This window comes from Sturnira hondurensis, unplaced genomic scaffold (assembly GCF_014824575.4).
Source record: "Sturnira hondurensis isolate 20B ecotype Veracruz unplaced genomic scaffold, ASM1482457v3 Scaffold0001020, whole genome shotgun sequence".
NCBI classification, from domain to species: Eukaryota; Metazoa; Chordata; class Mammalia; order Chiroptera; family Phyllostomidae; genus Sturnira; species Sturnira hondurensis.
In genome coordinates this window covers 1,652,689-1,666,307 of record NW_028073651.1, presented here as the reverse complement: position 1 = coordinate 1,666,307, position 13,619 = coordinate 1,652,689, and the positions used below count along the sequence as shown (strand labels likewise).

Genomic DNA, 13,619 nt, shown 5'->3' with positions numbered 1-13,619 from the left:
ACATGCCTGGGTTGCAGGCCAGGTCCCCAGTAGGGGGTATGGCAGAGGCAACCACACATTGAAGTTTCTCTCCCTCTCCTTCTCTCTCCCTTCCCCTCTCTCTAAAAATAAATAAAATCCTTTTTAAAAAATGTAATGGCAGATGAATAGTACTCCACTATATGGATATACTACATTTTGTGTGTCCATTCATGCATTGATGGACACTTGCATCATTTCCTAGACTTTTTAATAACTTCTCCTCTCTCCTCAAACCCCTATACCTCCTCCCCTTTTTCCTCTCTCAGCAGAGACCTTGCTCCCTACTTCCCTGAAAAAATCTGACCAGGGCACAGCAAGCTTGGTTAGTCTCTGCTCCCTGACGTCTGGAGACTCAGCGGGTGAGATCTGGAGTGACCCAGTGGCTGGCAGCTAGAACCAGCTGGAGGGGTCTTTACTCACATCCAGCCGTTGGTGCTGGCAGCTGCTAGCTTGGACCTCAGCTGAGCCCACAGCTAGCGTGCCTACATGGGGCCTCTCCACCTGGTCTTGCTGCCTGGGCTAGTTGGGCTTCCTCCCAGTATGGCGGCTAGGTTCTAAGCATGCAGATCCTTAGAGCAAGAGGGGAGGGCCTGACTTCACTGGTCAAGGCAGTCACCAAGTTCGACCTGGGTTCAAGGGGAGGGAACATAACTTCACGCAAAACACACTCTGGGGGAGGAATGTTAAGGCCACACTGTAGGAGTTTGGGGGATGGGGGAGATTTTTGTGGTCACCTTTGGGAAACTCACCTTCCCTACTAACGATCAGTGATGTTCTTGAGCGTGGGGCACTTTCTCTCTTGCGTAGTCAAGGACGACATTCCAGCCATTCTCCCCTCCCTCTCCTCTGCTGTTCTTCTAGAATCCAGGATCTAGACCATTCCCATCAACACTCAAACCTGCTATTCCACCTTCTCTGACTTCCTGTCAAAAAACATGCCCAGATCTTACCTCTCACCTGTACTTAATTTTTCTCCACAGAACTTTCCACCATTTGGCACATTCCATATTCTCTTTATGTCTGTTTATCATCTGTCTCTTCCATTAGAACATCAGTTCCGTGCACAGTGGGACTTAAGCCTCTGTCGCTCACCATTAGGGCCTCAGCCCATAGAAGAGTGCCTGGCACACAGTAGGTGCTCAATAAACATTTTTTGATCAAACATTTCGAGTGAAACTGGTCATTGTAGTTGCCTCCAGGAAGAAGAACTGGGTGAACAGCAGATGTACCTTGTTTAAAAAGTTGAGCTGCAATCCTGACTGGTGTGGCTCCACGCACTGAGTGCCAGCTTGCAAACCAAAGGGTCACCAGTTCGGTTCCTGGTCAGGACACATGCCTGGGTTGCGAGCCAGGTTCCCAGTGGGGGCACTCAAGAGGCAACCACACAGTGATGTTTCTCTCCCTCTCTTTCTCCCTCCCTTCCCCTCTCTCTAAAAATAAATAAATAAAAATTTAAAAAAGAATTTTGAGCCCTGACTGGTGTAGCTCAGTAGATTGAGTGCCGGCCTGCTAACCAAAGGGTTGTGGTTCGATTCCCAGTCAGGGCACATGCCTGGGTTGTAGGCCAGGTCTCCAGTAGGGGGTGCACAAGAGGCAACCACACATTGATGTTTCTCTCCCTCTCTTTCTCCCTCCCTTTCCCTCTCTAAAATTAAATAAAATCTTAAAAAAATTTTTGAGCTGCCCTCCCCCAATGTGAGGGGTGCTTTTTACCCACTTTTTAAAATTGTGAAATAAGGATACTTTCTCTTTCCCATGAGCCTTTGGGATCTTCTGCCTTTTGTACCCTGACCATATGCTGCCAATTCAAATTGATAAATAATATTATTGTAAAAAGTAAGTCAGCACCTGGCACGGAATGAGCCAGCAAGTCGTGTTGTTACACTGAGGAGGAGCAGCAGGGGGCGCCTTTGCTGGGTCGATGCCTTGCCTTCCATTCTGTGCCCCTGAACACACACGCCTGGGAACCTGTGTCTCCTCGGAGCCTCCTCCATGCTGGGCTGGGCCCAGCTGAAGACCAGCCCTCGAGGTGTTTGATCTGACCACTTCAGAGCCTTCATCTTGGGCCTGAAGCCCATCAGAGGCAGCTGGAGCTGGGGATCCTCCCCAGATGGACCTTTGAAGGTGAGATGAAAGCAACTGGGCCACAGTCAGTGTGAGAGGCCAGGTGAGATGCTCAGGAGTGCTGGGGCTGGGCCGGGAAGAGGCTTAGGCTGGGCAGACAAGGAGGTGAAGAAAATCAGCCTTCCGGAGGTGGCCGGGGCATTCACCGTGTACCTGCTGTGTACCCAGATATTCGCTGGACAGTGCATGGGAAACAGGGGTAGCAGACACACACGGGGCAGTGACAGAGGCAGGCCAGTGACAACCTAGAGTGAACAGTGTTGGGATGGGGCCTCTGATGAAGTCAAGGAGGACTTCCTGGAGGAGGGGAGGTCAAGCCGCTCACAGAGTCTATGACGCCCATGGAGATCAATGTTTTTGGCCACATGGATCACCTGTACTGGCCTTTCTGATTCCTGAATTCTCTGAGCTCATTCCCAACCTCTGAGTCATTGTGCTTCCCAGGTGTGTTCCTTCTCCTCCATCAGATTACAGACCAGTTATTGTGGCAGCATTTTACCTTTTGAAAAAATTCCCTTGCTTCTGGTTTTTGTTGACTCCTTTACTTCCTGTCTTCCCAGCTAGGATGTGACCCCCGCCCCGGCCCTGCTCCCTCATGCTTGGCAGGGTGACTAACGAAGAGCTGATGCCCGGCAAATTGTTGTTACAGGACGGAGGGAAGCCAAGATTCTCGAGATAAACCGCAGTCCGGTGAAGAGGTGGGAGGAGGGAGTTCCAAGCAGCGGGAACAGCATGGGCAAAGGCTAGGGGCAGAGAGATATCCGATGTTTCAGAGACCCTGGGGGAGAAGGTGCCTGTCTGGAAGGAAACGCCTGGGGTGGGGAGGGGGAGGAGAAGAGGGGAGCAGGAATGGGGGGGGGCAGCATGGGAATCAGCTGTGCCCTTACAAGATGGGGTACAAAGGACCAGGAGCTTTGATCCATTGGACAGGTGGACGTGGCCTGATACCACTGGAATCTTTTACGCAGGAGCTGAGCGGGCCCAGGGGGCTGAGGGGGCCCAGGGGCCTTGCTGGGAGAGCCACCCAGCCGGCTGGCTGGCTCGCAGAGGCTTGACCTGAGGAACTGCCCTGGCCTCCCACAGCCTTCTAAGTGTTAAGTGCAGAACATTCCATGGCAAGACCTTCCGGAACAGGCCGTGATGGCTTGGCTCCGAGTCACTGGCCAGGCCTCCACGTGGCCCAGGCTCATAGTCCACTGTGTCCCTGCTCCCAGCAGCAGTTGGAGGTGGTACTTTTTATGGAACAGCTCAAAAATGTTAATAGGTAATCTTAATAGGTTAAGGGCACAGGGCACAAAGGGAGCGCCTTCCTTCCCCCCTCCCCTTGGGACCCCTCCAGGGTGCACTGGGGCCGCTGCTGTCTCCGGCTTTCTCCCGGAGGTCGTCTCTCCCCCGTAGGCACAGAAGGTGAAGTACTCCTCAAGTTAGGAAGATGAATCTGCACCTTGTTTTTAAATTGAGGGGTCCACAGGCACACCTCAGAAATGCAGCAGGTTCCGTTCTGGGCCACCACAAGAAAACGAATCAAAGTCTTTCTCCTGGTGGAGCATCGTGCCTTCGATTTGTAAAAATCACAACATCCGAGAAGCGCAATAAAGCAAAGCTCACTAAGAGGATGTTTGCCCGACCCTGACCTGGTGTGGCTCAGTTGGTTGTGTCGTTCTACAACGCCAAAGGCTGCCAGTTTGATTCCCGGTCAGGGCACGCGCCTGGGTCACAGGTTCGGTCCGAGCTCAGGGCGTGTTCCAGAGGCGACTCATCGATGTTTCTCCCTCACATCAATGTTTCTCTCCTGCTCTTTCTCCCTCCCTTCCCCTCTTTCTAAAAACAAATCAATAAAAACTTTTAAAAATCAGTCCAGGGGGAAGTATTTACACCACAGGTATTGGCATCCACTATTGATCAGCACTGTGTTCTCCCTGCAGAGACCCACTGGCTAAATGCTGACCAGCACACCACTGCAACGCACACAGATTTAGCTCATTCTTTTGTAAAGCACACTAGTGTCTCACTGCATGGGTGCGCCGTAAGAGATTTTGCTGGTGTTAAACAGAAGACCACGTGCCCCAAGCAGTGCCTGGCATCACTCGTGCCAAGTCTCATGATACCAAACCTAGATTTAATACCTGACCTAACAGCTGTTTCCATCTCTCCCAGAAACATACTCTTAACCAGTCGGGAATTTTCTGGTCAGTTGAACGCTCTCTCCATGTCCCCTCCCCCATAGAAAGAAGAGGCAGTCTGTATGATAAAAGCCCTTATTATTCCCTGCCCCCAAAGATGTCCTGGTTGAAAAATAATTCTTCTTACCCTTTTGTTAAGAGTTGCCTCGCCCTGCCTTGCTTCCTACGAGAACTTCTGCCTTCTAGTTGCCTGATTTGTGAGCTGCCTGAAAAAACCAATTAGATCTTCCCTGGCTGGTGTGGCTCAGGGGATTGAGCGCAGGCCTGCGAACCAGAGGATTGCAATTCGATTCCCAGTCAGGGCACATGCCTGGGTTGCAGCCCAGTTCCCAGGGGGACCCAAGAGAGTCAACCATACATTGATGTTCTCTCCTCTCCTTCCCTTCCCCTCTAAAGATAAATAAATAAAATCTTTTTTAAAAAAACAATTAGATCTTCAAATGCACTCTGTTGAGTTTCATTCTTTAACCCCTGGTCTCCTCTTCCCGATGGGCGCTTAGCCTGTTTCCGGTCTTCCACTAACACAAACAGTGCTTTGGTGATTTTGTGGATGAACCCCACAAACAAGAAGTGCCGCGTGAAAGGGCACGGGAGCTCTAACGTTAACGCCTATGGCCTCACGCCTCGTGCCTTCGCACAGAGGAGAAGCAATTTCTGCGTCCCCCGGCCAGCGGGTCAAAGTGCAGAGGCCTTCCAGGAAGAAGCAGCTTGATCTTGTCGCTGTGCTGATTAAACCCCTCCATGGCTCCTGCTGCTTCCAGATGGACGAAGTCTTCAGATCCTTCCAAAGCTTCAGATCCTTCCAAAGCTCCATCAGTGGCCTTTGTCCCTTTGTCTTGCAACCAGAAAGTGGTACCAGGACCCCACCAGGACCCCTCACAAATTCCACATTCCAGCCACCTCGAGAACCTGCTGTCCGTCCCCTGAAGTGGGCCGTGTTCCCGCCCACTCCTGTTTGCTCGTGCCTCTCCCCTTTACGGGAGGGAGCTTACTTCCCAGTGCCCTTTCCCAAGGTTTATTCACACTCCAGCCAGCCAGCCCCTTTCTGTCTCAAGAGACTGAAATGTCACCATAAGGATCTTCAGAAAAATCAGGAACTGATTGGCCCATCTGAGTGAGAAGTCACCAAAGTGGGCAGCTTCAGGCATAGCTGGCTCTAGGAGCTGTAAGTGATGCATGCAGCCAGGCTTGACCCCGGGCCTTAGCTGGCATCTCACACAGCTTTGTCCCTGGCTCTTTCACTCATTTGCTGTGGGATTTGGGGACTCAAGTTCCTTTTCTGTAGTAGGAGGGGATTGGGCCCATTGGTTTCTACCATGCCCTCGTATTTCATGAGCCTGCTTTATTTGAGTTCATGGGGTGCACCTTACCCTTCTACCCTGAAATGCTGACTCCCCCAGCTCTGGAATGGGGAACATTAACTTTGCCCAGCGCCTGTTAATCAGCACTCAGCCTGCCCCTCATCTCAGGCTGAAGTGCAAATTCGAACACCTCTCAGAGCTGGGCAGCCAGCACCCTCTTCTCTCAGAAAGCAGGCAAGGGGCTCTTTGGACTTTTCGCCTGGGATCCAGCTGGCTGCACCTGTGAGGGGAATTACCCTGCACTCAAGGACTCCGGTAGCCCCAGGCGGTCTGAGGCAGCCGTGTCCCAGACACACAATGTCCTTGTCCTGCCGGCCAGCCGGCCAGCCAATGACAATGACGCCTACAGTCCCAGGAAGGAGCTGTGCGCTTATCTACTGTTACCATCAGCTCCTGGCAGGACCACGCTCCTTCAGAACCCCAAGGCAGGCCTGGGTCCCCTCTGATGCCCCAGTGTGAGGCCTGGCTCACCTCTCACCAGGTCTCTTTAAAGGGAAAGCCACCAAGTACACTAATCAAAGCCCTCCCCCAGTATTCTGATCTTACAAGATCGCCCGGGCCCCTTATGTGAAGGAGTTTGGCTGTGTGAGTTTGTTGAACCCTTCGCCACCTCAGGAGTGGATTCTACTTTCTTATTGTTTCAGGGGTGAGGACATGAGTCTCAGAGGCAGTACCCGTGGCGCAAGGTCAGCAAAGAGGTCGGGGGAGGGGGCCAGTCTCTCAGTCCCTACTCACCCCCCTCCCACCATGCCCTTGACCAACATCCTATCCTGCCTCACTGGAAGCATCAGGCATCTTCAATGCAGGTCACCTGAGCCCAGGGTCACCTCTGGGGTCCCAGGGCAGGGCCTCAAAATGGCTGCGCTGAACACAGTTCTCTCGGCCTTGGCTGGATCTTTGGGGAGAGAGGTGGGTGGTGCCCAACACCCCGCCCTGGGCCTCTAGGCCCAGAAACCGGAGTTGTGTTAGACCACAAACCACAGGGCCCTGCGAGCTGGCAGCGGGGGGAGGTGGGACAGAGCAGGCCAGACAAACCGGCTCTTAAATAAACCATTAGACAGGTTGCAAGGGACGCTCTGGGCCTGCTTCCAGTGCCCAGTCTGCAGCTTCCCGGCCAGGCTGAACACGTGAAGTTTTATTGCCTCTTCATGGCCATGCACCCAGGGGCCCAGCATCCTTTTCCCCTTCCTGCGTCTTAAAGAGTGACCCCACATTCCCAGAGTCCCCACTGCATGCCTGACCTGAGCAGGGCGATGCTGGGGACCGCCCTGGCCCTGGACCGCAGTGGTCCAGACTGCCCCGACCCCCAGCCCAATGGAGAGGACAGATCCATCCTCAGTGTCCACCCAGAGTGGATGGGGCCCAGGGGGCTGGAGGGGCCTGAAGGGACACCCGACCCAGCCTGGGGGTCTGGAGGACTCAGGGGACCCTGGGGAGAAATTGGAAGAGCTTAGTCGGTGAAGAAAAAAGTGTCCAAGGAAAAGCAGTGAGGAGTTAGGCCTGGGAAGGTCGGGGTGCGGTGGATCATGTAGTGTTTTTCCAGCTGTTTTGAATTTGAGACACTGGATATTCGTGGGAATGTGTATTTTACTTGCAACACATACGTGTGTATACAGGCGTTCAGTAAATTAAATGAAAATTGCACGAAACAATACTTACTGGTATAATATGCTGTGATGTTTAGTTTTTTAAAAATTAACTGCTTGAGCTTTGCTCATTTATTTTGTGGCCCATGAATAGGCTGACACCTTGAGAGGTTTGAAACTATAGAACCCCCGGGTGCCAATCAAAGAATGGCATTCAGCAAGCACGTCCACGGGTCTGCCCATCCTCTTCTCCTTTTGGGTGTGCGGTGGGGTTTTACTTCCCTCCTCCTTTAAAAAAAAATGTTTTATTTGCTTACTTTAGAGAGAAGGGAAAGAGAGAGGGAAACATCCATGGCTTGTATCTTGCAGGTGCCGAAACTGGTCTGCAACCCTAGCAAGTGCCCTGATGGGGAATCGAACCGGCGACCTTTCTGCTCTCAGACGGGTGCTCGAGCCACTGAGCCACACCAGGCAGGGCACTTCCCTCCCTTTTGAAGTCAGCCTTTGGAGTCCAGGGATCTGCATTTTAACACCCAAATGGGAGGAGCTATGAGACTTGGGGAGTTTAAGAAAGTGTCGTAGGTGATAAACTCCATGAGGTAAAATGAATTAAAAGAATGGTTTTTACACTAATTTTTTTAAGAGAGAGAGAAACATCAATCTCTTATTCCACTTATTGATGCATTCATTGGTTGATTCTTGCATGTGCCCTGACCAGGGATCGAACCACCACCGTCGGTGTATGGAGACAACACTCTAACCTACTGAGCTACCTGGCCAAGGCCAAGAATGGGTTTAACTTTAGCCTTTTTATTTCTATCTACTGATCTGGTTCCTGCCCACTGTTCCAGCCACTTTTCTCAGCAGTTTCCACTGCCACCAAATGGAACTATTCTTGGTTTCCTAAATTTCCAAAATTTCTCACCTCCAGGTCTTTGTCTTTGCAGCATCCTATGCCTGTACCCCTTTTCTCCTCCCTTCACTGGCCAGCCCTAACATCCTTCAAAATTGAGCTCAGATGCTCCCTCTTCCAGGAAGCCTTCCAGGACTCCACTTCCCAGGCTGGGTATCCCCCTGGGCTTCTCCATCCCAGCCCTGCTCAGTGTCTCCCTGCACTGGCATATGAGTCCAGGTGGGCAGGAGCTAAGCCCACCTCAGCCACAGGGCTGGACACACAGTAGGCGCCCAGAAAAAGTTTGCTGAATGCTTTCCTGAGGGAGGAGGTGAGGCTGTACCCTCTGGAGGTGGCTGAAGCCCTCCCGCTGCCAGATACGGGGTCCCGTCAGGAAGACACCACTTGGAACAACACTCACGTCACAGGGGCCAACCGAGGCCTGGAAAGGCCGCCCTGCTCTGTGAGACCCAGATTTCCTACACGCAGCCCAGCCTCCTTCCACCCTCTCTCTCTTTTTTCTTGTAGTCCTGAACAGCTGCCCCCAACTCCACCCCCCACTCCCCAAATGATGAAATTGGAATCTGGGTAAGAGGTTTCACTGAGTGGGGAGAAAGCTGGTGGAGACCAGTGTGAGTATGTTTTCCTGTCCAAGCCTGGAGAGGGCAGGGGGGTGGGACACTCCTGGCCAATCCTGGACTAAAGCCTCAAACTTCCCCTCTTGTCCTGGACTCACCCCCACACTCCTGGAAGGCTCTGGGATGCTGGGGTTATTGACTCTCAGAGCCTCCTCCCTCCATCTTGCCTCCTGTCTGTCAGCCCTGTCTGGCAGCATGGGCAGGTGGGTGGGCCTGCCCACATGTTGCCCAGCTGGCCTTTATGACGAGGCGGGGGAGGGGCGCTACCAGGTGGTTGCCTGGCGCCCAGCCTGGCCACCTGCTGCTGCAGCACCTGAAACCCAGCAGCCAGGTCCCAGCCCCACCTGGGGCTTCCTAGGATCCCTTTGCACTGGTCTATGAGTCTGTGTCTGCAGGAACGCATGAAAGAGGCCTTTTATAAAGAAAGATTTTATTTATTTTTAGAGAGAAGGGAAGGGAAGGAAAAAGAGAGGGAGAGACACGTCGATTGGGTTGCCTTTCACATGCGACTGGAGACCCGGCCCGCAAGCCAGGTGTCTGTCCTGACTGGGAATCAAAGCGGCAACCCTTTGGTTCTCGGGCCGGCACTCAGTCCACTGAGCCACACCAGCCCGGGTGTCAATGCCTTTAGAAAAAAATGTCTTTTTAAATATAGTTAAGCTACCAGGCGATGTTAGTTTTGGACGTACATTAGGTTCAACATTTTAATGCCTTACAAAGGGATCACCGTAAAAGGTCTAGTAACCACCTGTCACTGCAGATGATCATCATAATATTGACTGTGTTCCGTGTGCTGCGTTTCATATCCCTGTTACTTACTCTATCACGAGAACTTTGCATTTCTTTTTTTTTGAAGATTTTATTTATTTATTTTTAGAGAGAAGGGAAGGGAGAGAGAGGGGGAGAGAAACATCGGTGTGTGGTTGCCTCTCATGCATCCCCCACTGGAGACCTGACCCTCAACCCAGGCCTGTGCCCTGACTGGGAATCGAACCGTGATCCTGCGGTTCACAGGCCCGAGCTCAATCCACTGAGCTACACCAGCCAGGGCTGCATTTCTTAATATTCTTCGTCTTTTCCACACAGCCCCTCACTCCGGTTCCCTCTGGCGACATCTATTTGTTCCCTGTAGATAGTCAATGCACTTGAGAGAAAGGCTGGACTATATTTGTCCCCCCCCCCCCATAGAGGGCATGGTACCCTGTCCTATGCACCTTCTCCTGCGCCTGTATTTTCACCCTTAATATTTCTTTTATTTTTATTTTGAGAGAGAGGAAAAGGGAAGGAGAAAGAGAGGGAGAGAAACATTGACGTGAGAGAGAAACATCAGTCAGTTGCCTCTCATATGCTCCCCAACCAGGGACCGAACCCACCACCCAGGCACATATGTGCCCTGACTGGGATTCGAACTGGCAACCTTTCACCCTGCAGGATGACGCCCAGGCAACTGGGCCACACCAGTCAGGGTTCCCCTTAATACTTCTTGACCACCTGATTTATTACTGTCTCAGTCTATGTGACATCTCTCAGCATTGTTTTGTGGACGTGGTTTGGTGAACCATTGAAAGAAGGTATGACTGAGTTGACAGAGGCCTGGTTGAAGAGTTTGGACTCTGCCCTGAGGGAAGCCACTGGGGCTGCGGGGTGGGGCTCTTCTCAACTCTGTGGCTTTGCATTTACTGTTCCCTTTGTCTGGAATTCTCCTCCAACTCCTTCCTACTCTGGCTGTGATGCCTCCTCCTCCAGGAAGCCCTTCCTGATCTCCAAGCTGGGTCAAGCACCGCTTCTGGGTTGCCCCATCCCGCATTCTGCATCAGCATTGTCTGGAGATGGGACTGTGCGCCGCTGCAGACGGGGATTCCCTCGAGGACCACGTAGGGACAAGCTTGGTTATCGCTGGATACCTGGTACCCCCTATCACAGGGACCAGTGATGTGCTCGGAATAAATGATGGACCCTTGAAGGAAATGTCTCTGCTTGGTGGGGAGCCAACTGCAGAAGCAGCTGTGGGGTCTTCTAGGCTGGGTTCAAATCCCCTGCCTAGATAGGGGTTTGGGGCCACAAAGGGCCTCACTGCCTGTACCTGCGTCTGAATCAGTGAAGCCAGGTGTCTGTGACAGTGACTGTCTGGGACAGTGACTTCTGAAGGATCGTGGGTGTAAGATAAGGGTGTGTCCTGTTGCTGCCTCGGGGCTTTGCATTTCTCTTCCCTGTCACCAGCATGCTGTCTTAGTAGGTTCTTTCATGTCCTTCAGGTGTCATCACAAATGTCACTTCCTGCATTGTGACCCTTCCATCTGCCTTCAGTGCTCTGGCTTCCTCAGCTCCCTCCCCACCTGACGTCCAAGTTGATTTCCTGGTCTCCCCTCACTAGAATGTGGCAAAAAGGTTTGTTCTTTTTTTTTTTTAAGATTTTATTTATTTATTTATCTTTAGAGGGGAAGGAGAGAGGGAGAGAAACATCAATGTATGGTTGCTTTTCGTGTGTCCCCTGCTGGGAGTTGGCCTGCAGGGAACCAGCCTGCAATCCAGGCATGTGCCCTGACTGGGAATCGAACCGCGACTGTCTGGTTCGCAGTCCTGCGCTCAATCCACTGAGCTACACCAGCCAGGGCAAGGTTTGTTCTTTTTGATGTTTAATTCTTTTCTCACTGCGGAATCCCCAACACCTTGAACTGCACTTGGCCCTGAGTAAGGAAGGGCTCAAGGACTATTTGTCGAATGAATAGAGTGCCCGGGAATTGTCCCTTTTGTATTTTGACTGGAGGGTCGCTGTGTGCATGATGGAATTTATGCTCACGTTGATTCTAGGACAAATGGGGAAACTGATGCTCGGCTGGTCCGTGGCAAAGCCAGGATTCGCACCCGTGTCTGTGTGGGTTTAGGGCCCACACCCATGGCATCTAGCTGAGAGCCAAGCTCACAGGGGTTTAACGCGAGTTTGTTGAATGAATATGACGTTAGACTAGAAGGGTGGGATGGGAGACAGGGACTTTCTGAAGTAGATGGTGCCGAGGTTGGGAGGATTTGGGAGGGCAGGGTGTCTGAGAGGCACAGGAAGGAGGCCCACAAGACCACAGATGCCTGGGCAAATTCTCAGCTCCCCCTGGCCCCGGTGCCTCACATCCTGCAGGACGTCACCACCGGCCTTTGGAGATTCTTCCCAAGCAGATCTGAGTCTTGGGACCAGCAGGGAGAGCTTCTGACCAGGGCCCAGTACAGTGTGGAGCCTGTTCTGCGCGGATCGGGGCCCAAACCATGTTCTTCAAGGATAATGACAATATCCCTGAGTGGCGTGGCTCGATTGGGTGTCACCCCCTCCCACAGTGAAAGGTCCCTGGTTTGATTCCCGATCAGTCAGGGCATACACCTAAGGTTGTGGGTTTGGTCCCCACTCATGTACAGAGGTGAACAATTGATGTTTCTCACTCACATCAATGTTTCTCTCCTCCTCTTTCTCCCTCCCTTTCCCTCTCTCTAAAAATAAGTAAATTTGCCCTGGCTGGTGTGGCTCAGTGGACTGAGCACTGACCTGTGAACCAAAGGTCGCTGGTTTGATTCCCAGTCAGAGCACATGCCTGGGTTTCAGGCCAGGTCCCCAGTACGGGGTATGTGAGAGGCAACCACACATTGCTATTTTTCTCTCCCTTCCCCCCTCTCTAAAGATAAACAAATTAAAAAATAATGACAACAACAATAGTAGTATAAGGCAACTTTATTGAGATCTAACCTGTACCCCGACTACACGCTTTGAATGTATGATCTCATTGGACCCTCACAGCACCCAAGGAGTCACGTGCTATTCTTCTTCTTCCCATTGTCCAGATGTGAAGACTGAGGCCCATAGAGGTTGTGACGGCCTGAGGCCCCACAGCTGCTGCAGGGGGAAGCTTTGAGGTGATGGCTAGCTATAGACTTTGAGCAAGTGGGAAGCCCTGAAATGCTGCCAGAGAATGGGGCAGGTGGGCAAGGAGCTAGGGCTTCAGCAGGGCCAGGAGGAGCAGGGGGCCATGGCAGATTTGTACTTGGACTTGGACAAAGGGAGGTGTGGCTGCCTCCCGCAATGGAAGCCAAACTAGTGAGGCAGGTGCTGGTGCAAAAGGAACAAGATTTATTCAGGCGGCCCAGGACCTGGAAAAAGGGTGGACTCCCATCTCCAAGACCATCCTTCTTCCTGCTCAAGCCTGCAGGTTTTATATGGATAGGGAGGGGCACGGCTATTTCTTCTATCCAATTATCTTGCTAGCTTTCTGGAGCTACGGAGACTCTACCCATTCATCTTTCTAGCTTTGGGGGGGGCTCAGTGTAAGAACCTCCCCCTGACTCCAGCTTGGCCAATGGGGGAAACTCACGGAGCTCCAGACTTTCTACCCTAACAGGTTCACAGAAATGACCTAAATAACCACCAAGAAGGAGTTAGGGCAGCAGTAGATCAGGTGTAGTTAGGATCTTGGGAGGCTGGCATTCAGCTCCCAGCCTCTCCAGGTGTGGCCTCAAAGCGAGTGACTTCCTCTGGACATAAACCCCAGTCTTGCCCATCTGGAGAATGGGTATGAGGGGGACCAACTTCACCAAAGAATTATGAAGATTCCAGGGAAGTCATGCATATGCATTTGTAGAAAATCAGTGAGTGCCTTAAGCTTTGTGCATTGAAAACACATATTTTAAAGATTTTTATTTACTTATGTAGAGAGAGGGGAACGGAGGGAGAGAGGAAGAGAAACGTCAGTGCGTGGTTGCTTCTCACATGGCCCACACTGGAGACCTGGCCCGCAACCCAGGCATGTGCCCTGACTGGAAATCGAACTGGTGAC

The 13,619-nt window shown here is 52.1% G+C and overlaps 1 long non-coding RNA gene across 2 annotated transcripts; it reads left to right on the top strand.

Moving 5' to 3' along the window:
* Positions 1–2,084: 2,084 nt before the first annotated feature.
* LOC118996491 (uncharacterized) lies at positions 2,085–3,820 on the top strand. Of its 2 annotated transcripts, none has more exons than XR_005068499.1 (3): positions 2,085–2,145; positions 2,706–2,843; positions 3,485–3,820. It is a non-coding gene; the product is annotated as an uncharacterized LOC118996491 (long non-coding RNA). The 2 variants fall into 2 exon arrangements; XR_005068502.1 differs by having other exon boundaries at positions 2,137–2,188.
* Positions 3,821–13,619: the final 9,799 nt, after the last annotated feature.